This window comes from Notechis scutatus, chromosome 4 (assembly GCF_049901735.1).
Source record: "Notechis scutatus isolate UNSWTSFEM ecotype Mainland chromosome 4, rNotScu1.2, whole genome shotgun sequence".
Lineage (NCBI taxonomy): Eukaryota > Metazoa > Chordata > Lepidosauria > Squamata > Elapidae > Notechis > Notechis scutatus.
In genome coordinates this window covers 108,379,389-108,403,505 of record NC_142012.1, presented here as the reverse complement: position 1 = coordinate 108,403,505, position 24,117 = coordinate 108,379,389, and the positions used below count along the sequence as shown (strand labels likewise).

The 24,117-nt window shown below is 41.4% G+C and overlaps 1 protein-coding gene and 1 long non-coding RNA gene across 4 annotated transcripts in view; one reads left to right on the top strand and one right to left on the bottom strand.

The window, feature by feature from the left end:
* Positions 1-20,738, bottom strand: part of CTBP2 (C-terminal binding protein 2) — a 240,015-nt gene extending 219,277 nt beyond the window's left edge. The window contains exon 1 of one of the 3 annotated variants that reach the window (XM_087964336.1): positions 20,253-20,738. The gene's annotated coding sequence lies outside the window, so the exon portion shown is untranslated. Of the gene's footprint in view, positions 1-19,017; positions 19,231-20,252 lie in introns of those variants that run through there. The other 2 variants (XM_087964340.1, XM_087964337.1) reach the window with 2 other exon arrangements.
* A 167-nt stretch (positions 20,739-20,905) lies between these two features.
* LOC148130858 (uncharacterized) lies at positions 20,906-23,091 on the top strand. Its single transcript, XR_015749381.1, has 2 exons — positions 20,906-21,209; positions 22,891-23,091. It is a non-coding gene; the product is annotated as an uncharacterized LOC148130858 (long non-coding RNA).
* The last annotated feature ends 1,026 nt before the right edge of the window (positions 23,092-24,117 follow it).

Sequence of the window (24,117 nt, the reverse complement as noted above, 5' to 3'; positions counted from 1 at the left end):
AAGTCTTGACAGTCAACTATGAAACATGTCCTCTACCAGCACTAGACCCAACTTTCATGAGTTCAACCAACAATGTGCATCAGGTCACATCTTACTAAATTCAATAAAAAGATAGAAATACTATGCAAACTTCCAACACAAATTGTACACAGTATACTCCATTGACTCTAAAAAGAATACAGGTAATCCTCGACTTACAACAGTTTGTTTAGCGATCGTACAATATTACAACAGCACTGCAAAGTGTGTTAAATTCAGATGCTTGGCAACTGGTTCATATTTACTAACTAGCAGATTACTAACTAATCAACTGCAGTGATTTATTTAACAACTGTGGCAAGAAAGGTCGTAAAATGAGGGCAAAACTCACTTAACAAATGTGTCACTTAACAACAGAAATTTTGGGCTCAATTGTGGTCGTAAGTTGAGGACTATACCTTTCTACATTCAGACATAAAATGTTGCACAAAGTGTAGCCCAGGTTTCAGAGATATTCACACTCTACCCCGGGGGTCCCCAAACTTGGCAACTTTAAGATTTGTGCTTTAAGCTCTGCTGGCTGGAGAATTCTGGGAGTTGAGATCCTCAAGTCTTAAAGTTGCCAAGTTTGGAGACCTCTGTTCTACCCAAACACTCCCAGGTACCACTTAGAATTTTATATCCTATTTTATACACACAGATACAGACACACACACACACACACACACACACACACACACACACACACACCCCATAACAGGATAGCTGATACCAGGGTAAGTCGGATTCCTTTATTACAAATAGTACAGTTCCTTCTTTTCTCTAGCATTCATTATCACATATGCTTCATTTGCTTGACTCCCCTTAACTCTGAAGTGGTGCAGGGACACTGTAATACAGGCAACTGAAAATCTTGCCTACTCTTTCACAGTAAAGGGAAATAAAGGTGAAGACCTCAGGATTGTACTGGATAACACAAATAATTGCCTTCACCAAGAAGTCTGGATTGAACAATGCAAATAGCACAAACAAATGTATTCTAACAAAGATATCGATATCCCTACCCACATTACCTCTTAGCTTGTAAAATAGAAACAGCAACGCACTGAATATGGGCATTAACAATGCAAGAACCATGAAGCAGGAGTTACAACATAATTTACAGGAAAATTGGCTTAACGGCCATCTTCCTGAACAATCAAACATGCGGGACTCGAGGAAAAACCTGCAGTAATCAATTTACATAAGGCATATTGACTATGCTACTGAACGCATGGGGGAGAAGGAATCACAATAGAAAAATACAAAATAAACGGTCACCTGAACCAACGAAACTCAGTGCCCCATTGTCATGTGCCCCACTTAACAGCACCACAATACTGCAGATAACCAGTTGACATCACAGACCCTGCAACGTTTCTTTAGCTGCAAGGATTACAGATTTCTGAAACATGGAGATAAAAGCTGGATAAGACACAGTTGCAGCCAACAAATCTGACTGGAAAGGCAAAAACAGAATTTGCAGACCACATGCTACCATGCATCTACTCTGTCAGAGCTGTGGAAAATGCTTCCTATATTGCCTGGGTTTCTGACCAAAATAAATATTATCTATCATCCATCTACCTACCTACTTACTCCTACATTACACATGAACAAGTAAGATGTTATGCATGAGAGACAAGGTACATTGCACCTTCTGGATAATGGAACTCTCACCCCTATATAATCCCTGGGGTATCACCATATCACCACCGTTGACTGCAGCAGATCTGATTCATAAATCAGAGGGTTACCAGATGGCCTAACCTTGCAATAAATTCATTGCAGTCTGAAATTATTGTAAAGAGTGGATCTCAACTTTTTAGCGTATTAAAAAAAAACCATGCTAACAAAGGAAGAGAACGGGACAGAAATGGAAATAGTAGAGAGTTAGCACCAAAGAAATTAAAGACAGACTGGGAGTGATGCCTGTCACAGATAGCTACCAAGTATAGTGGTAAATTTAATTTCAAAAAACTTAAAAGTAAATACTCATGAATTCCAAATGAATACACTTTTTTTGCAGAACAACTTCTGCTCATTGTTCTTCCACACCACCCATTGTAGCATAAGTTGCTCTTTAAAAGATGATTACTCTGTAATATAGTTCCAGTGCCAAATAACTGGACAAAGTTTGATATTTCCTTTTACACAAAGTGCATAATAACGTGTATGATAAGTACTATTTGTGTACTCTGCCACAAAAAACAGCATTCTTTAGTAATCTGTGGTATAGAGAAAAAGTTTTGTGTTTTTCTGTTTTATGATTCACTATACAATACTAAAATGTAATACTACATTTTTTTGGTGATTATAGTCTCAATTATTGCAATATGGTCGGTCAAAATATAATAGAGAAATGTAAGTGAAAATAGGCATTGGCTTATCTGAGCATGCCTCAGGATGCCTCGGAATAATCCACACATATGGGTTGAATCTGCCTTTCTGCCCAGAGACTGAGTCATCAATCTTTGCCACGCCTCTTCCTGTCGGGGCAGGAAGCCCCCTAGCCCCAGTCACAACAAAGGCGTAGCCATTTGATGATCTTCCTGTGGTGTTGGCTCTGCCTCCCACCTGGACACTGGACCAGATGGTTGCCAGAGTGGGAATGGTATGCTGAGAAACTGCATTCTGGTAAGCCAACGCCTATTCTCCAGCATGCCTTTGGCATAATCCACACTTATGGGACCATTGGAGAGGCCTGGTGTGCAATCAGGCCCATGGAACTATGGCTATGCACGAGAAGCTGGGAAAGCACCACAAGGGGAGCAGCTCGCTCCGCGGTGACCTGGGTGATCAAGGACCTGATGCTGTCCTGACGTTCCTGGGACAAATATACCACGCATAGATTTGTGTCTATCACCACACCCAGATGAAGGTGGCGGGTGGAGGGTATTAGCTGGCTTTTCTGGAAATTGATTGAAAATCCGTGGTCCTGTAGGACCTGGATTGTATAAGTCAGGTCTGATTTGGCTTGTTGGCTGGAACTGGACTGGATTAGAATGTTGTCCAGATAGCACTGAACACACACCAGGATTATTCTGAGGTGCGTGGCCAGTGCTGCCAACACTTTTGTGAAGGCCCAAATGGCAGGGCCTTGTATTGATAATGGCCCCCCTGCGTAATAGAACCTGAGAAACCTCCAATGGGAAGGGTAGATGGGGAGGTAAGCCTCTGTCAGATTGATGGACATTAGGAGATTCCCCCCCCCTTATGTTCTCCAAGATGGACTACAGTGATTCCATCTTGAATCTTTTGTATTCTAAATGAGCATTGAGCTTTTTGAGATCCAGGATTGCTCTCCACCACCACCACCCCCCGAGGACTTGGGAACTACAAATAGAATGAAGTAAAACCCGTGCCCCCTCTGGCCCTCTGGTACCAGCTCAATGGCCTGGATGTCCAGCAAATGCTGGACAGCTGTATCCATGAGTTGTCTCTTTACATGGTTCTTGTAGGTTGGGCAATGGGTAAAGGTCCTCAAAGGAGTGGACAGAAAATCCAGGGTGAGACCGAAACACTGTTTTCAGGACCCAAGAATCGGATGTGATGATCTCCCATTGGTCTACAAATAAGGCCAGCCAGACGCCAATGGGAGGAAAAGTCTGGCATTCATTTGGATCGACAGTAGGGATGACCTCCTGTGCAATGAAAGGGTCGTTTAGATCGAAACTGTCTCAAAATCCCGATCTATCTGTGAGTCAATCTGATCTGGGCTGGTAGGACCTTTGGAATTGCGAGAATTCTTAGCCTGAGTCTGAGGAATGAAATGGCTGTCTTGGAAACCCTCCTATCAGCCCTCTTAGTAAAAGAGGACACCTTTCTCTTGTCTTTATTCTTGACTATGAAGGGATTTAACGCCTCTCCAAATAGGGAAGAACCTGTGTAGGGGGCAGAGGCTACTTTCCATTTGGTTCTAGCATCTGCTTGCCACTGTCATAGCCACAGTAGATGACAAGAAGTGATGTTGGAGGCCAGGGCCTTGGAAGAGAATCGGGCTGCATGCAGGGAGGAATCAGCTGCAAATTCAGCGGCTGCCACCAGTTTGTTGATGTCCTGATGCATTCTGATTTCCTCAGGGGGAATCCTAGCCTGTAATTGGCGAAGCCAGAGAAGGGATGTCCTAGTGAAAAAGGAGGTGGCCGCAGCTGCTTTGACTGACCTGGCGTTGCCCTGGTGTGTTCTGTGGAAATTTTGTTCTGCTTTTTTGTCCCCTGTCTTAAGGGTCTCTGCTATGTTGCCAGATATGGCAGAATGAGAGACCATGGATGCCAAAGGTTCATGCAGAGGGGGAAGTTGTAGTGATTCAGAGAGGAGAGAAGCAATATTGAAAAAATTTTATCATTGCCCCCCGGAGTGGGGAAGAATCCAGGCTGTGCCCATTGTCTCTGAACTACGTCCAAAAATAACTTGGGACAAGGAATCTTCTGTTGGAGAATTGTGGGTTCAGAAAAATCCCTGCTACTGGGCCCGAGTGTCAGATAAAGCAGTTGGTATAGTAGGCGGAGGATCAATTTGGGCAGTGGTCTTAGCCTTGTGGAAGAGGGATTTAAACAGTCCCGGGATAAACAGACCTATGAACGGGGGTGGATCAGGTGACAGGTCCTCGTCTGATGAGAACCCCTGCTCCCCCTGAATTTCCTCCTCCCTCCCAGATGCCCTGATTCTGATGGAGTGGGCTGGAGAAACCTCCCTCTGGTGCCTGAAAAAACCCATGGAGGCCTAATATTGCACTGGCTGCAATGGCTGAGGATCAGATCTAGGGGAAGAAGAATGGCTCCTCCCCCTCAGGGTGGAAGCTACCCCATGAGAAATGGCCTGAGCAATAAGGGCCTTAAGATTCTCTGATAATACTGAGGCCACCCTAGCTGCTGAGTGCATCCCTGCTGCAGTTGGAGTAAAAGTGGCCTCCGGTGTTCCAGTCCTGTCTCTGATGTGCAAATCTGCAGGATGAAGAAGCATGCAATCAAAAGGAAATCTCTGAGTTTGGATTTCCTCAGCAGGAGGGATAAATTCCTGCTCCCTATCTCCCTCTGGTGACCAAGCCCCGGTAGCTGTAGGCAACTCCTGTGCAGCTGTTGAGGGAGGAGGCTAACACACCCTGGCTGGGGGGAACGGGGTATACCTTTCCTGGTCTGCTTGCTTCTGAGCTCTGGAGAACTGCTTTTCCAATGCTCTTTGCCTTCTTTCTTCTGCCCTTGTGGGCTTTCTGGAATAAAGAGCCATTGCCTTTATCTTGTTAGCAGCCTCCTTACTTGCAGATCTGGCCTTCCTGGGACTCTGTTTGGATCGCTTTGCACTCGTGGGCTCCATGCTGCTTTGGTCAGCCATGCTGCTATTGCCCAGACTGCAGGGAGGAGAGCTCTCTCAATCCTCCAATCCTGTTGCTCCAAGGGGAATTCCAGGCCTGGAACCCTTCCCTGGGCTGTGGCAGTGACGGCCCTACCAGTCTCCTGGATAGCCTGCACAACACGCCATGTGGCCAAAATGGCCACCGCCTGCCCCGAAAATCAGCTGAAGAACTTGAAAATGAAAATGGCTGCTCTGGAACTACCCAGTTAAGCCTGGGAGCTCCACAATGCGTTGGGGGCGACCACAGCTTCAGCGCCCCCCTTGGGGTGGGGGATCATTTTGGGGCTCCCCCTTGACTGCCTGGGCTGTTAGGCTTTCAACTGGTAGTTCAAGAGGGCCGCAAAAAAAGGAGCAGGCAGAAGTTGCAAATGCTGCCTGTTTGCAATGTTTTAGATACTTTGAAGGAGTTTTTGCAAACCTTTGTGAGAATCCATACTTTAAACTTCTGCTTTCTGCTGAATTGTTGGAGCCAACCTTTACCACGTCTCTATAGAGCCAAGGCAGACTGGGGCTAGGGGGCTTCCTGCCCCGACAGGAAGAGGCGTGGCAAAGATTGATGACTCAGTCTCTGGGCAAAAAGGCAGATTCAACCCATATGTGTGGATTATCCCAAAGGCATGCTGGAGAATTAGCTGATTTTCCTCAGACAAAAGGATCTTTAGAATAAGATTATTATTTGTTTAATTAACAAGCTACAGACCTGTAGTCACATCGAAACCTAGGAGACAGTTTAACCAGTGTTTTAAGTACGATCAGTGCTCAAGTTACAACCAATCACTTAACAACTGCTCCAAGTTATAACAGAGCACCCCCCCAAAAAAAAACAACAACCTACTGATGATTATTTTTGAAATTACAACAGCCACACAACTCTCCCTCTCAGTCACATGATCATATTTTGCGCACTTGATGACTGACTCATCTTTACGGCTGTTTGCAATGTCCCATATCCATGATTACGATTAGCAACGTTTTTGGCTTTTGTGGCATTTACTTCCAGTTTTGGCAAAGAACATCCACTGGAAAAACTGATTCACTTAGCAACATGATGTTTACTTAACTGCTGCAAAAATGATGAAAAAATGGCTCCATTCATGTGATGCCTCAACTTCTGACTTTCTGGGTTCAATTATGGTTTTAAATCAAGGACTACTTGTAGACACGAAACCTTATTTTTTTTCTATACTGTATAGCTGTATCAAAAAAAACAACAACCTAGAAACACCCACCCACCCACCCAAACTCAAGGTTAAGTCCAATGTTACAAATAAAAGGCATGGGGAAAGGAAGCTGCAAGCCTGAATGCCCACAAACAACTCCAAATATGTTTTTGAGTAGGCTGAGATATTAAGGTCTGAATAGAGTGGGGGTAGTGTTGATTAGATCAAATAAAGCAAGATAAATTTGAAAATATTGGTTAGGCTTCATAGCAATCTAGCATCTAACAATACTTAGTGCCACAGAAACAAAATATTTTTAATTTTTGTGACTGCCTTTTTCAGGAAAAGTCCTCAAGATCTAGGTATTAGTAGAAGACTTTGATGCTAAGTCCCCAGCATACGGTACAACTATATATCACATATAACTGTATTCTGTAATAGCATATAATAGATATTTTTCCCGTTCGTTGCCAGATTTTAAGTTGTAGATGTCATCAGTCACTTGCCAGATATGGAGACTTTTATGCAATTTCTTCAGAAACCTCACTTTGCTTTCTGTCTCAGGGTTCTGGTGCCACAATTCTCAACAACCCTCCATACTTCCCCTTATGCTGGCTGAAGCTTTCATGAACTATGATTCAATCTCAATTCAAGCTCCATGAATATGGATGGATGGAGGCACCATTCCAAGTGGTCAAACCTTGGCACTGCTGAGCCAGTCCACTTGCACATTGTCGACCCCAAAATGTGGTCTGCCCTGAGGGACAGAAGGTGCCTCTCTGCCCAAAGGCCAAAACTCTTGGCCTCCTGCATGAAGATTTTTGACATGGTACTCTCCTGCCGGTTGATGTGGGCCTTGGCGGCCACATTGTCCATCAATATCAGGACATGGCACCCTGCTACTCTGTCCTGGAAATGACTGAGGGCTAGGTGGACAGCCCTGAGCTCCAGCCAGTTGATTGGCCATGTACTGTCTGACTGAGACCACCGACCCTGCGCCATCTGTGACTGTAGATACATTCCCCAGCAGTAAAAGTTCGTATCGGTGGTAATACAAAAGTTTGTATCGGTGGTAATCGGTGGTCACACGGCTGGGCTCCTTGAACAGATGACCTCTGTTGATGGCCTGAGACTGCCACCAATGGAACAGTCGAATTACTGAGTGAGGGACCCGGACCTTGATCGACGAGTGGCTCCTGCCTGACTTTGGTAGGGTAGCAGGAACCACTGCAGAGACCGGGAATGAAGTCAAGCCCATGGAACTATGGCTATACAGGAAACCATCTTTCCCAAGAGCTGCAAGAGCGGAGACAGGAGCACAGTACATTGATGTTGTATCTGTTTCATTAAAGACTGCAGGCTCTCTTGCTGTTCCAGAGAAAGGAAGACCTTGCACATGACCGTGTCTATGACCGCCCCCAGATGTAGTAGGCAGGTGGTTGGGAGTAGATGACTCTCCCCGACATTTATAGAAAATCCATGTTCCTGAAGGACTTGGATAGTAATTTGAAGCTCTCTCCTGGCGGTGAGAGTCAAGGACAATTGGATTAAGATATTGTCTAAGTAACACTGGACCCTCACCGGCAGTATGCGTAAATATGCAACCAGAGCCACCAGCAGTTTTGTAAATACTCTGGGGGACAACGATAGGCCGAACGGCAGGGCCCAATACTGGCAATGCTTCTCGCTGTAACAAAACCGAATAAAACTGGCAATAATGGAGTCAGATTTGGACATGGAGGTACGCCTCCGTCAGATCTATTGATGAGAGTAGGTCGCCCTCCCGGACACTCTCCAGAATAGTCTGGAGCGACTGCATTTTGAAGCCCCTGTAGACTATGTATTTGTTCAACCTTTTTAGGTCCAGAATCACTCTCCACCTCCACCACCACCCCCCGCGGCCTTTGGAATTACGAAGAGCTGGGAATAGAACCCCAGCCCCCACTGGTCCTCTGATATTGCCTGGATAGCTTGGATATCCACTAAATGTTGAATAGTGATATCCATGAGGACCTCCTAGTTCTGTCTTGACAGATGGGACAGCAAATAAAGAATCTCAGAGGAGAGGAAAGGAATTCTGGACAATGGCCTGACCTCACAGTTCAAAGAACCCAGGCGTCCAATGTTGTCTCCTCCCATCGAGAGGTGAAGATGGTCAGACAACTTCCGAGGGGGGGGAAGGTAGGCAGTCATTTGGAGTGCCAGAAAGGATGGCCTCTGTTGCGAAAGGGCCGCTTGCTTTGATACTGCTGCTGCTGTCTGCCTAAACGACCAGGCTGTTCCTTGTCGCGTGGGAAACACCCTCTGGATGCATGGAACCCTGGAGTCAGTGTCCACTCAAAAGGATGAAGGAAAGTAGTATGGTGCAGGGTGAAAGTTAGACCGTTTGAAAAGGGAAGGAAGAATCTTCTCTTTTTTGGACTATCAGGAAAAGCTCTAGGGAGTCCCCCAAAAGCTTGTCCCCCTTAAATGGGGCTGAAACAATCTTCCACTTACTTCTAGAGTCAGACTGCCAATTTAGAAGCCACCGTATTCTTTGGGCTATCACCGAGGATGCCATCATTTTGGAAGCAAATTTTGCTGCGTTGAGAGTCACATCTGCTGTGAACTCCACCGCTGCAATGATTTTGTTGATATCCTGATGTGATCGGATATCACTAGCAGGCAAGTGTTCTTGCAGCTGATGTCACCAACAGAGTGAAGCCCTTGTGAAAAACGCCGCCATGGTCGAGGCTGTATTGGACTCTCTACCAGCCTAATGAGAATGGGCGTCTCAGGTAAGACCAACATCCCTTCTCAACAACCCTCCATACTTCCCCTCATACTGGCTGAAGCTTTCATGAACTATGATTCAATCACATCTGGACAGCTGAAAGTTTCAATAATATCTATACTTTAATGTAAACGTAAGCATTATAAAAATGTGTCTGTGAAAGTTTTCTGAAACTAATAAAAGATTATTTCTAACAAAAAATGATGAATGATGTGATGCTATTTCTGTAAAAAATATAACATACTTTTTTTTTAAGTTTAGCAAAATGACAGCCTATACAGCCTGCTCATTAACTCATAGTTGGCATTTCTCTTATCTCATTTGCTGGTGTACTTCTAGGAAGTGATTGTTATTCCCTTTAGCTTCTGATTTTCAGATTGGTTATTAACAAAGAACTGTAGCATAACAATTATAAATCAAGATATCCTGGTTTCAGGCTTCCTTCAGAATTCCTCTGGAATTCTCCGGACAGCATTACCCTTGGTACTTTCTTTCAGCCTCGTGTGAAAGGTTTAAAAACCTTTATTTTAACAAGATGAAGATATGAAATGTAGGTTTTAATCACATATTCAGAATAAAGGTATTGGCCAGATTTCATGTTCAGAGCAATTGTGTCTTCATATGCAAAATACACAAGCAGTTCAACCAGTCGTAAGTCTATCAAATAGATATCAAAACTAAATATCTGAATTTTGAAATGGATACTTGATTCAAAAATCTAATTTTCCAGCAACTTTCTAGGTGACACCAGGTTGTATTATTTCCCACAATTCAAATGATGAAGAAAAACAGAAGCAATCAAGGAGTAGAAGTGATATGGATTATTATTTCTCTCTTATTACCCTATAAGATTCCTACAGGAATTCAAATAACAATTCTGTTAATGACTAAATGATAAATTATATCTACTGATTATTTTCTTGAAAAACTCCAAGAAAGTCTTCTAAGTATATTCAATAGGAACATTGCCAATTGTGTTGGCACAACACTAATTTTTCAACATATAACAACATCCACAGAACACTTTGCCATCTCTTACGGTTTATTTGGTTTTGCATTTTGTAATGTTTTTCTTCAATCCTCTGAAGAGATAATCCCCACCATACTCATTTAAAATCTATTTGCTTATTTGACATATACCCCAAATATAATTACATTGCATTATCAGTCATAATACTACTTACAGGAATAACCATGTTTCTTTTCTTTTTTTAATGTGCTTTTATTTTTTTAATAAAAAATTCTTGCACTTTGCTGTATATAATTCAATTGTTTTCTAAAATCATCCTGGGCCAAAACTAAAAAAAAGTTTACGCTGATTTTAATGTCCACATGTGCAAACATACACACATAGTATCATGAATTTCACTAGTCAGGCAGCAAGATGCTAGAATCAGAGGTAGCTGGAAGACATTTGTGCCTTCTGATGTGGTCATGGCAACTAGAATATGGATTGCTAGTCAGAAAGGAAGCATGTTTTTCCTCTTCTAATAAATCCAAAGATTTGCTGGACCTGATCATCGCTTCTTCTTAAATCCCTTACTCAATTCTTTTTACATCTAAGTTAGCTAGTTTTCAGGGACAGGTCATTAATCTTCACCATACTTTTAAGTTGTCTTGTTTTACTACAGCACTTTAAGAATAATAGCGGTTTCTCCAAAATCACATGTCTTATCTAGCTTTAACATAATAATAGCTAGCACTTTACAAGATTGTTAACTCTCCCATACTATAGGACAGCAGCAGGGATGCTAGAAAATACCAAAGGTAATACTATCCAGGGAATTCCAGAGGAATTCTGAAAGAACCCTGAAACCAGGATATCTTGGTTCATAATTGTTATGTTGCAGTTCTTTAATAGCAATCTGAAAACCAGAAGCCAAAGGGAATAACGATCACTTCCTAGAAGTACATCAGCAAATGAGGAAAGGGGAATGCCAACTTTAACAAGCTAGCCTAAATTCACATAAAATATTATTGAATCCAAACCAAAGACCTTCAAAGATAAAGCTCTTCTTTTGGCTTATGAACGAACAATGTGACTCATGCACAAACATGCTTTAAAAATTTGTTCTGCCATTCTATTACAGCTAAGTGACCTCAATTTTAAACTTGTGTTTTCAATCAAGTGTAGTGTTTTCACAAGATTACCCTTGGCACTATAGTTTCCAAACTGAATGACAAATCAAAATGCTGCTTATTTTAAAAGTTTAAATCAGGCAGCACAAAATTTATTCACAGAACTATCATCTGAGAAAATACACACTTCCCATAATTTGCTCAATTCTTTTTCTATCACTTTTAAAGTAACTCCAAACAGCAATGTTTGACAATGTATATAGAGTGGCACGCTATCCAAAATGCAGAGCACAATCTTTGCTATTTTCTTTACCACTATGTGTCTAGAATATAATGTGATGGAGAAGCAACTAATATGACTGCTGTAAGCAATCTGAGCAACTAGGAAGGTACAGAAAGTCTGTTTTGTGAAGATTGCCCCTCTAGTTCACATGTCTGAACAACCTATGTTTTCTCCTGTCCATAACCACAGTAAAATAATTTTAAACTTCAATAATCACTGCCATTTCAAAAGATCTTACATTTTTGACATGTTAGACAATATTTGAAAAATATAAGTTTTCAAACTGAACAAAATCCAGAGTTGATAGTTAAGTGATAACAACTATATTTTTATAGACAAACACCTAATGTGAATATTTTGATCTGGATGTGACAATATTTAATACTAATATTAGTAAACATTAGGATCATTATATTAATACAGTTATAACTTATGTAAGAAGGTACCTATGTATAATACAAGACACAAAAAATTGAACTTGGCCAGCTCTAATGGCATGTTGTTCTACAAAGGTGATTAACTCGCAACATGTATTTAACCAACCAATTGTTTTTTTAATTTTATCTAGCTAACCTAATAGAGAAAACCATTGTATATCTACCTTTTGATCCTAGAAAGAAGAAAATGATACAACTCTATCACAGGCATACATATTATCATGCAAGCCGAAATAATGCCAAAAATGTCCCATCTCCAGCTGTTTTCCACTGTGAACTCCCAAAGATCCTACAGAATCATTGAGTTTTTGAAGTTCATAAGCAGCCATCCTATTTTTTTTAATAGTGAAAAGAGCTATTAAAGTACACTCATAACATCAGAATTTTGCCCTTTGATTACCAAAGCTCCTTTGGCACATTTCACAAAAGCAGCATTACTCAACTGTGTAATAATACCATAAGGGAGATAGCAAAAATTTTTGAACTGGAATCAAGGAGCATATGAAGGGATGATAAAACCAAACCGAGTTTAGCTGCCTAGGACACTTTTCTTTCTTTTTTTTTTTTTTTTTTTTTTTTTGAGGGGGGAGGGGGCTTCAAGTCTACCTAGACTCCTGGCGTTTGCCTGACAAGCCCCTAAAGTTTTGTTGGCAAGATTTTGGAAGTGGTTTGCCATTGCTTGCTTCCTGGAGCTTAAGAGATTGACTCGCCCAAGGTCATCCAGGTGGCGTACAGCATAAGGCAAAACTATGTTTTGCAATCTCTGAGTTTCTAGCCTGATACTTTAACCACTATACCAAACTGGCTCTCCTAAGATATCATACTTCTCTTTTCCTTTTATTGCACTAAGACAGCAGTGTACAACAGCACATCTCATAAGCGACAAAAGCTGTGTCACCAAAGTGGGTGGCCCAAGATTTCCTCACAATTCATGTCTTTTGAGGATGTTAGAAAAAAAAGTTGCAATCATATCAGGGACCCACTTATAAAATAACCCTTAAAATGATAGAGCACTGCAATTCTCAATCTCAGTTGCTTTCTACCAAATTTTAACGCTACAATCAGGGAAGGCTCTGGAAGATGCAAAAAAAGTGATTCAATGCAACCGGTTGACAATTTAACAGAACTGAAGAGGAAGGATGGAAGAAAATGTAAACAACCTGGAAAAGCCAACCTGGGTAATTTTAATATGGAAGATTTCAGAGTTTTCATTACTTTTACCAAAAAAAAAAAAAAAAAGTAAGAGCACCCTTAGTTAAAGTAGCAACAAAAAAAAGCAGTGAACTGGTATAGATCTGTATAGTACAATAAAATGCTTAGCAGAAGAGATGAAAGCAGAGCAGCTAAAAATGTATAGTAGGTAGACATATTTCACTATAACATAATACTGCACCAGCTTCTTTTTAAAGGAAATATGAGGTAATCAAGTAATGAATTGTTCATAGTAATATTGAATCTGCAGATATCACATTTCTTATTATATTCACAATTCTTTATAGGTCTCTTTTCCATATATTTGCTTAGCATAGTGGGATTTGGGGGCCTATTTAAACTATAATGTTTATTTGTTTATTTATTAATCATACTAATATGGCTGCCCATCTCACAAAAAGCAACTCTCAGCGGCCATATAACTGTGATTAATAAATAAATAATGTTACTGCAAGCGAAGAGCCACAATTATTAGACAGTGCTGCAGCCAAGCTAACATGCATTTGAAGTAATAGAGGTATTCAGTCTTTGAAAAGGAAAACTTCCCCAATTGTTATTTCAATATCTCCTGAGAAAAATGCCAGATTTAAAACAACCAAAAGCTTTTTTTTAAAAAAAAAAATCTACCAATACCATTAAGATTCCCAACTTTCTAAGCCCCGGCAAGACTCCTGAATCAAGGCTAGATAGATCACTGAATGTTAGAGTTGTAAGGAATCGTTTAGGTCAACAAGCCCAACCTTCTACTTAGTGCAGGAATTCAGACTTTAATTTAAACAATTCCAATAAATAGTCAACCCAGGGTCAACTCACAAAATGGATTTTCCTCATCACCATAAACCAACTCTTTATAGATATCCAGAACTAGAATGAAGAAAGTTTTTAAGTCAGGTCCACTTTGGTTTGAGCTATAACACTGGCAATGTGAAACTAAGACTGGCAAGCAGATGTGACAGAAAGACATTATTAGAAAAATCAGCCAAAACTGTGAGCAGCTGATAGCCTAGTTATCTATGATAAATAAGAATTTATTCAGAAGATAAAACAAGAAAAACATTTTATTATTGCTTTTCTATTGGAGTCACAAATTACTAAGGGAGTTATACATGGTGACAAAGGGCAAATATAAGCTGTATGTTAGCAATTTATTTGAAAAAATTACTTGTTTTCAGGAAGGAGATGCCCTTAGCCCGGCTCTGTTGATTCAGTTGCTGAGATTTTTAATTCTCTAGCAACCAGAAGAAGCACTCTTGTCAACTTCTGCCTTGGTGCATTAAACGAAAATTAAAGTCAGAACAGTATGATTCTATTCTATCCTGTTCCCCACCCCCCCACAACAAACCTATCAGTAGTATCCTGAATCTTTTCCAAAGTTATATAATGTGGAATCAAGTTTACAATGTAACATTTGTCAGAACCAAATTTGATCCATCTTATCTTTTCAGTGGCATATTAAGTGAAATCCACTGCATTTTTACCATTAAGTTTCACGGTGTGCAATAGGAATACCTCAGAAAAAACATGAATCAGGGTACATCTTAACTAATTAGGCCAGGTATGATTAAATTTGGGGCTGCAAGGTAATTTCTGAACATATCAGTGATGTTATGTCTGCCAGACATTTGATGACATTACCCTGTCTTATGCCATCAGTCAATATATTCAATTCATTTTTTTAAAAAAGGCAACTAAGATGTTTTCAGTGCCCAGCCTGATAGAAATTTATCTTCACCTACCTTAACCATCTACAGCCATAGCTCAGTACAAGGCACTTTTAAGCTGATGGTTTTAAAAAAACAAGTTTTAGTACTGGAATTCTAGACATTCATATGTTATATTAACAAGAGCTCTCTGCTGACCTGACTATTAAAAATGAGTGCCAGTGGTATCTTTCTACTATTTCAGAACAGTTCTCTTCATAGCAGGCTCCAGAACTACAGCTACACAAAGTCACTTTGTTTAGCAAAGCAAAAGCTGTTCAATTGAACCTAAAGAGAAACACCCTAAAAAGAAAACTTTGATAGGTAACATATATTGGTAAGCCTCCTTAGAATTTGACACATTAAGAAAGAATTTAAGAGATCCATTTATGTTCTGTAAGGCTATACACCTAAAGCCACAAAGGAGAAGTCCAAATAAAAAAATTGATTGCAAAGTTTTTGTTAGAATCTAGTTCTCATTTCATTAAAAAAAGCTAACTTACTAAGAATACAAAAGTGACACAGGAATCAGTTAACTAACCCCACCCAGAATCAATCACTCCTTAAACCAAACCCATCAATAGTTTGGAATTTCCGTTCTTTTTAGACTGTTCAAACATTTGGAGTTTGTCTAGCTATCAGTAGTTATTCTCTTCAAAGATCAAGAAACAACAAGCTGATTTTATATGTATTTCTTAAAGTTGCAGTCTAAAGTATGGTGGAGCAAACTGTTATGATTAATAGTTTTATGAAGAGACATGAAGAAAGAAGCATTTCAGAGCGCTTCCCTTAAACTTGTTAGAAAGAATCTCTGTGACAGCTAAGCTGTTACTGAAACCTTTTCTTTCTAACCTTTAACCCCAAGGTCACCATCCACATAGCTGCTTATTAACAAGAGAAAGTTCCCATGCAGGTTTCCTCTTCTATCTATCTATCTATCTATCTATCTATCTATCTATCTATCTATCTATCTATCTATCTATCTATCTATCTAAAAAGATATGCAGAATTTACCAGATAACCCTAACAGATTTCAAGCAGGCAGATACTAATCAAAAATAAACTCCAAAGTATTCATGCAATAATAAGGCTGATTGCCAGCTAAAACTTCATGTGTTGTAAGCACCAGCCCTGCACTAAGGGTGAAAGTTAGGTTAACTAGATTTCAGACTTCAAAAAGCAATCAACAAGATGGAAAGTGACATGTAAATAATCCTTTCAAAACAGCTGCAGGACTATAGGATGCATTTAATCCCAATTGGAATTTATATCCAGGTTAACTAATACTGTATAGAGCTGTACTATTCTCTGAATATAGTACTATATCCTTGGTTTCAGTATCAAAAAATCATTTTTGAAACTACAGCATCTTGTAATTATTTAAATTCCTTCATATGAACTAATTATGCTCAACTTAAACCTGCTTCAAAGTTTTTCCTTCTCCGGATGCTATCAGTCACATATAATCTGTGTCAAAAAGATATGAATTCCAACATAATCATTTACTGTAGCAACTGTGTACCGTATATACTGTATATACCAGTAGCCTTTTCAATGAAGCTTTGGAGTAAGCAAGTTACTCCATCATGAGTAAGTATCATAAGTAAGCAATTTTCCATGTTTTACTGATTGTACAATCAAACTGCTCTTATTTACAGAACTTTTTGATAAAGTTAGGGATAGTAGTACCTTATCATTTTCCAGGTTATGTTCCTGGAAGCTTTTAAGTTCTTTAAGATTTTTTTACTATGTCACAAATTCTAATCTGCATTATGAACTATTGGTAATACTTTTATTTCATAAGATGTTGAGCAAACAACTATTCTACCTCAATACAAGAATGATCACAACTCCTACAACTTTTTTTTAAAGTTGTGATTTAATGCAAAGTCAAAAATCATTACAGCTTTTTAAAAGTATGTGTTTGCACAATTGCTGATGTGTAGATTAGATTCTTTCCTGATTAATAAAGTGACACTGATCATTGGAAAATCTGCTGTAGCCTATTATAAGATCTGAAAAACATAAAAATACAAATGTACATCTGTACTCCCAAATTACAATCAACTGAAGCTATTTCAACTACTCTGAATGCACATTCTAAATATCACCATAAATTGGCTTATCAAATAAGTACAATTTGTAAAAACTGGGTTTTTTTAGGACCACATTTTATTGGTTCAAACATACCAGGTATACCATCAAGATCTACTGAAATAATCTTTCACTGCTTGGAACCAACAGATTAAACTTCCTATATCACCAACATCAATGAAAAACATTTGATTCTTATATAATAATGTTCATTTTACAATCTATTATTCCCAAATGTTTCTCAACAGCAATACCAATTAATCTCTCTTCCCACTGTTTTATAGCCAATTATAAAATATAGAAAAATATATAAGTGTTTGGCTAAATCACATCTCACACTTATTGTCTCACACTTAAATCTTACTAGGTTTTCTATCATATCATCCCACAAACTTTCTGAGCAGAAAAAGACAGTACTCAGCAACCTCAGTTAACTGTTGCTTTCTTTTATTTTTCCATGTTATACTTTTTGAGAGTAGTTAATTAGAGTGCCTTCATTACTGCTGTGCATATTCATTTGTCATCAACTTTAAAAGGCAATCACAAGGATGTTTTAAAATAATCAATTTTCAAAAATTATTTATCTTCCTTCCTCAATGCTGACAAATTGAAATTCTTAACTAAATCCTGAATTCTGTTTTTTAAACACTAACACATTTTCCCTGAAAACAAAGCAAGGCTTTCGTGGCCACCTGTCAGTCTGAGTCAAAAAACAACCCTACATTTCCAGTGAAACTATCACCTTTTTTATTAACACAATTATACTGGCCACTTTCTGGAAAGAGATAGCTGATTTTTAATGTTTTTTTTTTTAAAAATTTAGCTGCTGAATTTTAATCCTTGCAAACTGCAAAAGACTAAAGAGGAGTCAGATTGTTATGTTTTGTGAAAGGATGCAACTTGGTGTTCTATTATAACTATTTGGCAACAATGAGTGTTTTTGTGCAGGGGAACAAAATCTCAGCCCATTTCAAGCCAAAAAAAAAAAAGTAAGTCAGTTAAAGCATTTGGCTCCTCGTGAAAAATACTCTTTGCCTGACCAGTATCAGAGTGATAGAAAAATCCTGGGTCCAGCGGAGTTGCTAAGGAGCTGATTTACTCCGCGATGTTTCTCTTGTTTATCCGTGTAGATGGCAACACCTATTCAAAGACGATCAGCCATTTCATTCCTGAAAAGGCAGCACTTCAATTTTCCATTTACTCCGAGTCGGTGGCTTCCAGCAAAGGGGGGGGGGGACCAAAGGAGAGGGGAGGAGAAAAGATCGCGGCAAATATAAAGTGCTCGAACCGCCAAGCCCACTTCCCAACCCCCACCCTCAATAACTAACACAGCAATTATTATTAATATTGTGATGCAAACGTCGTAGTCTACCCAGCTCGAAAAGAGGGTTAAAAAAATTCTGAACTAGGAGCAAAACTAAAAAGCAACCCAAGGTAGATTATCTATCTATCTATCTATCTATCTATCTATCTATCTATCTATCTATCTATCTATCTATCTATCTATCTATCTATCTATCTATCTCGTGCACCTTTCGGACCGCAAAGCACACCGCTTTTCCAGGCGGAGGAATAAAACAAAACTGCAAGCCCACTTTGCAAACGTCACAATGAAATCGGGCAAGAACGCGTTCCCGAGGGGAAAAACGGCACGGCTGGAATCGCAGGCAGCGGGTCCCGGATCGACCCCCACCCCCACCCCGCTTTCCCTTTCCCGGGTCTCCGGATTTCTCTGGCAGCGTTACCGGATCCCACCTTCACGAGAGGGCTTGGAAACTGCTCCGAGGCGGCCTTTTCCCCACCAGACCGAGCAAGCTCCGCCACCTCCCACCCCAAGCTCCCTTGCAAGTCCGAAGGAGTTTGGGAAGAGCGGGCGAGCTCCGGGGCTCAGACCGATCACACCCACCCGGCCTGGCGCTACCATCGCTTCTTCGCCTCCTGGCGACTTCCAGCGGCAGGAAAAAAAAACTTTCTTCAAGGGATCGCATGCAACTACAAAAGGGGGGAGGGATCAGAAGCGCGCCAGGCAAGGAGTAAGCTTCCCCGCCGCCTCAGGAAAAAGGCACTTTCCGAGCTGAAGCTGCGCCGAAGGGTCGCTGTGCCGGCTCCCTCCCTCGATGCCCTCCCTTCCCTCCTCCTCCTCCTCCGTTGTCTTGGCCGAGACTTTGGCAGCGCTGCAAAGCCTGGGTTACTACCCTGCTAATCTGCTGGCAGATGTTGTCCATCACACTCCGTCCTAAGTAAACAATGCGGAGCCCAGCAAAACAAAAGACTTCCACTTCACCTCATTTAACGTCTCTCACTTCTTCTCTCGGCCGCAGCGGGGGAGGGAGGGCTTGGTGTGTGTGTGTGTGTGTTTTTCAATGGAAGGGTGTAAAAGAAGAACAGCAACTTATCTGCGCCCGCCCGTTTGTTTCTCCCGAGCAACAACAAAAACAGGCTCAGATACTCTTTCGGTTTATTTTTATTTATTTTTTGTCCTCTATCGGAGGAGGGGGGGGTATCTGCGAAGGACGGGCGAGGAGCCCCCCAAGAGACTCTCCCTCGCTTCCTTTCGCCGAAGCCCGGCTCCCCCCAAGGCCAAGCGCCATCCATGCTAGCCGTGTCAAAATAAATCGGGAGGGGTGGATGGGCATAGTAACCGAAAAGTGGGAGGGCGGGACGTGGACACACACACACACACACACACACACGATCAACTGCGCGCGCTGGACCCGAAAGCGTTTTCCACAAATAACGCACACCTTTGCACGATCGGCGCCAAGTTTTTTTAAATGGAAGGGGTGTGGGTGGAATTAAAAAAATAAAAACCACACACACACACACAAACGATCGCTCTGTAACATCCCGGGGGCGACTCGGAAGGACCGGGAAGGGTCTTTCCAGAGTCTGCCCACAGGAGGGGAAATGTGACCAAAGATGTCCTCGCACTTTCCGCTTCCCCCGCCGTCCTTTCCTCCCCACCCCCGCCGGCTTCCCTTTTCTGGATGGCGCAGTGAAGCGAAAACACATGGACACTACTAGGACGGGCACACGCGCATTGCCAGGGCAGGGAGGAGGAGGAGAGACCGAGCCCCGCCGCCCGAGCCAGCCGACCGAACACTCTTACTTGCCCGCTCGCTCGTTCGCCCCGCTCCTTACCTCGCCGTCAGCCCGCAGGGTCCACCGGGAGCAGCAGTCCCTCCCTGCCCCGCCTGGGCTTCAAGCCGACGCCTGGGCTCTCAGCGTCGTTGCATCTTTCCCCTTTCTTGATCGATCGGTGGCCGCCGCGGGCTCTGGCTGCTTTTGCTATATAGCCACCTTAAAAAAAAAATGACACACACACACAGCCGCGCGCGCGCATACACACACAACCACACAAAAACTTAATCCTCGCCGCCTTGGCCAGAAAAGCTTCCGCCGCTACTCCAAGTGAGGATGGATGAGGAGGGGTGTGTGGCGGAAGGGGGAAACGTAACAGCAACTTGGAATCCCCCGTTCGTTTTAGCGGGGAGGGGGGGGGGTGAAAGGGGAAAAAAAAGTCTCTGGCTGGTGCTGATCCAGCAAAATTCAAATAATCAAAATAAGGGAGGGAGAGGCGGGATTTTTCCTCTAGCCTCGGCTTCTTCCTTCTCCGTTGTGTTGAATAGCTAGGAGAGAGAGGGGGGGTAGGGTCTCGGTCTCTCTCCCCCCCCTTTTTTTTTCTTTTTGGGCAATAGGCGGGGTCTTTTCTCTCTTTGCAAACCAATGACACAAACCCACATGGACCAGCCTCGCCCCCTACAGATACTCCTCGCTGCAAATAGGCTTTCTCAGGGGATTAGTGGATCAGCTAAAGTACAAACAGGCGCAGCAAGAAAGAAAGGGAAAGGGGGGAGGGGAAAGGGGGGGACACAAGAAAAGGAAAGGAGGAGCGTCTCTTGCGCTGCACTCCACCTCTCCCTCCCTCTACTTTCGCGGGTCCAAGTTGGCAGGACTTAAGAGGGAGCAACGTTGACGGAATAGGAAGAGAATCGGCGATGGGGCCGGGAGACGGCGCGAAAAGTGCAGCCGCCAAACTGCGTGGGCAGGACAAGACAGCGGCTGCTTTCGGACGAGGGGGGAGGATGCGGGGGAAAGGTGAGTTGGGGGGGATACAAATGGGCTCAGCAGTTGGGGCTGCACCTCTGCCGATGCCCCAAAAGCACCCGGGTCTTCTCCTTCATCTGGCTTCCTCTCCCCCCCCCCCCCCCCGGCCAAAACACGTGGAATTGCTGGATCTTTTCCCCGCATCTTTGCCTGCCCGGTGTAGGCGGCTTCGTGATGTCTCCTAGGATAGCCCGCTCTTGTCCGGGTTGCCTGAAATTTGTAAAAAAGAAAAAAAAATCAATTTAGTATACCCGGTGCCCATTGGAACAGTTAACTTGACTGGGCCGATCGACACGATTCAGTATCTTTGAAATTGTAAATTGCAGGGGAGAAAGTCCCACCCAAGTCAGAAGAATGACTTCCAAGTCACTTGAAATAGAAAGAGCCTGCTGTACAGCAAAAAGCCCAAGCAAAAGTTTTTCAGTGTCTTGCCTTCAAATAGAGTTTTATTGAAGCCTAATTCAAAAAGATCTTACCCTGTGGCCCTGTGATTCCTTGACATGTGCCTCCCACTGCACAAGAAACCTTAATGCTCCAGAGATCTCAGGCCGGAACAGGTCAGACACTCCACACATATTCAGAAAAAAATACAATTGATGCACTCAATGCAGATCGAATATGCACATTTATATTTTGTTAGTGTATACATGGCATCTAGTCACACCTGTTTTTAAAGAAAGCACCCTAAAGTGTAGGGATTTTGGTGGGGTGGGTGGTTTTTTTTTTTCCTTTTTTGCTACATTACATCTAAATTTCTTTTTAGGAGAATCTATTTGAGATAAACAGGTGCAAGAATGAAACCTGGGGTGACTGATTATTTCAGAGGCTCTTAAATCTAAGGAATAGCATAAATTGGAAACCTTTAGAACAACACTTGGAAATACCAGTTTTATTTTTTAAAGGATGATAGGAATTTTGCCCTTACAAATCACAGCACAATTCACAGTGTATCCCTCATCCAGTCTGAAATTTAAGACTGGGGCTTTGCAGCCCATGCTGTAGTGTCCTATGGTTCCAGCTGAATGCAGTATGAAGTATTGAGGAGTTGGGATATATCCAGTTTGCTTTTCTCATCTTTGCAGACTAGTTAAAAGCAAGACATTTTGCAAATTTGGACTTGTGGGTTGAATTATTGGAAAGTAGTCCCTTGAGGTCTGAACATTTATGCACTTTGCCTCCCATGCACCAGTATTTGGGGGAGGGGGTGGAGGAACCGTGTTGGCACATCAAGCCCTGTCTTTGCTTTGTCCAACTGAGGGCTTCCTGCAGCAGCTTTGCAGTGTTTCAGCACCACCCTGTCATTTTCTCTGAAACATGTTTATTTTAATGTGTGATTATTAGATCGCACATTCATCATCACCCCATACAGAGCGCAGGCAGTTTGAAATGGATGTTGCAGAGCTGCAGCATAAAGGCCACCAGACTGTCGAGCCCTCTTCTGATGACATCTTAAAGTCAGTGGAGCTGACATATACCCCCCCACCAAGCACTAAATTTGAACTGCGGTTTTCAGATGTCGAATGTGAGATAGGAAGAACAGCCAGACACATATTCATTTGACGTTTGAGCTTATATTGCTTTCAGGATGACTGTTAGCCACACCATTCTTAGTTTTATCACAAAGATGTGGGCAGGTGGTGATCTTATCTTTTTTTTCTTTTTTCTTTTGCAGTGTAATCTGGCTTTCTTTGCTGCCTGTATTCCTTACTGTTTTGTCAAGAAAGAAAGAAACAAGATATGTGGCTGAGCAAACTTCAATCCAGATAAATTTCTCACTGCCATCAGCATTTGAATTTCATTTGCAGAACTATATAAAGAGTTTCATGATCAGTCAAAACCTAATTTAAATATAAAGCGTTCAGTTCCAAATTTAGTTTCTGGGAATCTTTCTTTCTTTTATTATAAATCCTCCTGTGTTTGTCTGCCACTACATTTACAGTCCTTTTATTTCCAGAGAAATGTAATACAGAAGAGTTCGTGAAAACTCTCTAATGTGTAGACTTTTGAAACTCCTAATCCTGATCCTGGAAATTGCTAGATTTGAGTACTTTCAAGTAAGACTGAAGATACAGCCTTCTGCATGTATATCCATGGAGCTGTGTGTTTAGCTGTGGTTTGTTCAATTCATGTGTTCCCCAAAGAACTTGAAAGCTTTCTTTAAGCTAGTCTCAAGATTTAGGAAAAGAGCTTTTCATGAAGTTTGGGTCTCCTTTCACAAATACACAAATTGGGTCTCCTTAACACAAATACCCTGCTATCCATGAAAGAAAAGGAAAGGCCACACACTTTAAATATCACACCAAAACAATTAGAAAAAGTTCACTAAAAGTCTCGGATAAAAGTTCATAGAGAATATGAACTTCTAAGTGCAAATGATTAAAGATTTTATTTCATTTTCCTTTGTCATATACAGTAATTGTGAAAATAGATTTTTAGCACTCACTAGTCAAGATACCAAACATTGAAATAGGCTGAAGGTTATGCTGACTAAGATTTTCTTTAACAAATTTCTCTCCAGATATATGAAATATACCATCATAGGCTAGCTCATATCTCCCACTACAATTTGTATTAAATGTATGAGAAAATGAAGCATGTTATTATAACATTTTATTTCAACATTTTATTTTTTAAAAGAATCAACCTATTTATCTATCTCATTCCATGCTCTTAAAAAATTAAGAAATGTCCCGTTCTGTAAAGCAAAGTACATTTTGGATGTGTACAATATTGCATTGTGCACATCTAATTAGATATTTTTTATTGTTTATTCAAATTAATTGATTTAGGCAACTATAGCAGACAATGTGTATCATTATTTCTTAGAGGAAAGGATGGATTTCCACTATCATAAATGATAGTTTTATGGAAATGCCAAGGACAAGAAGAATTCTGGATA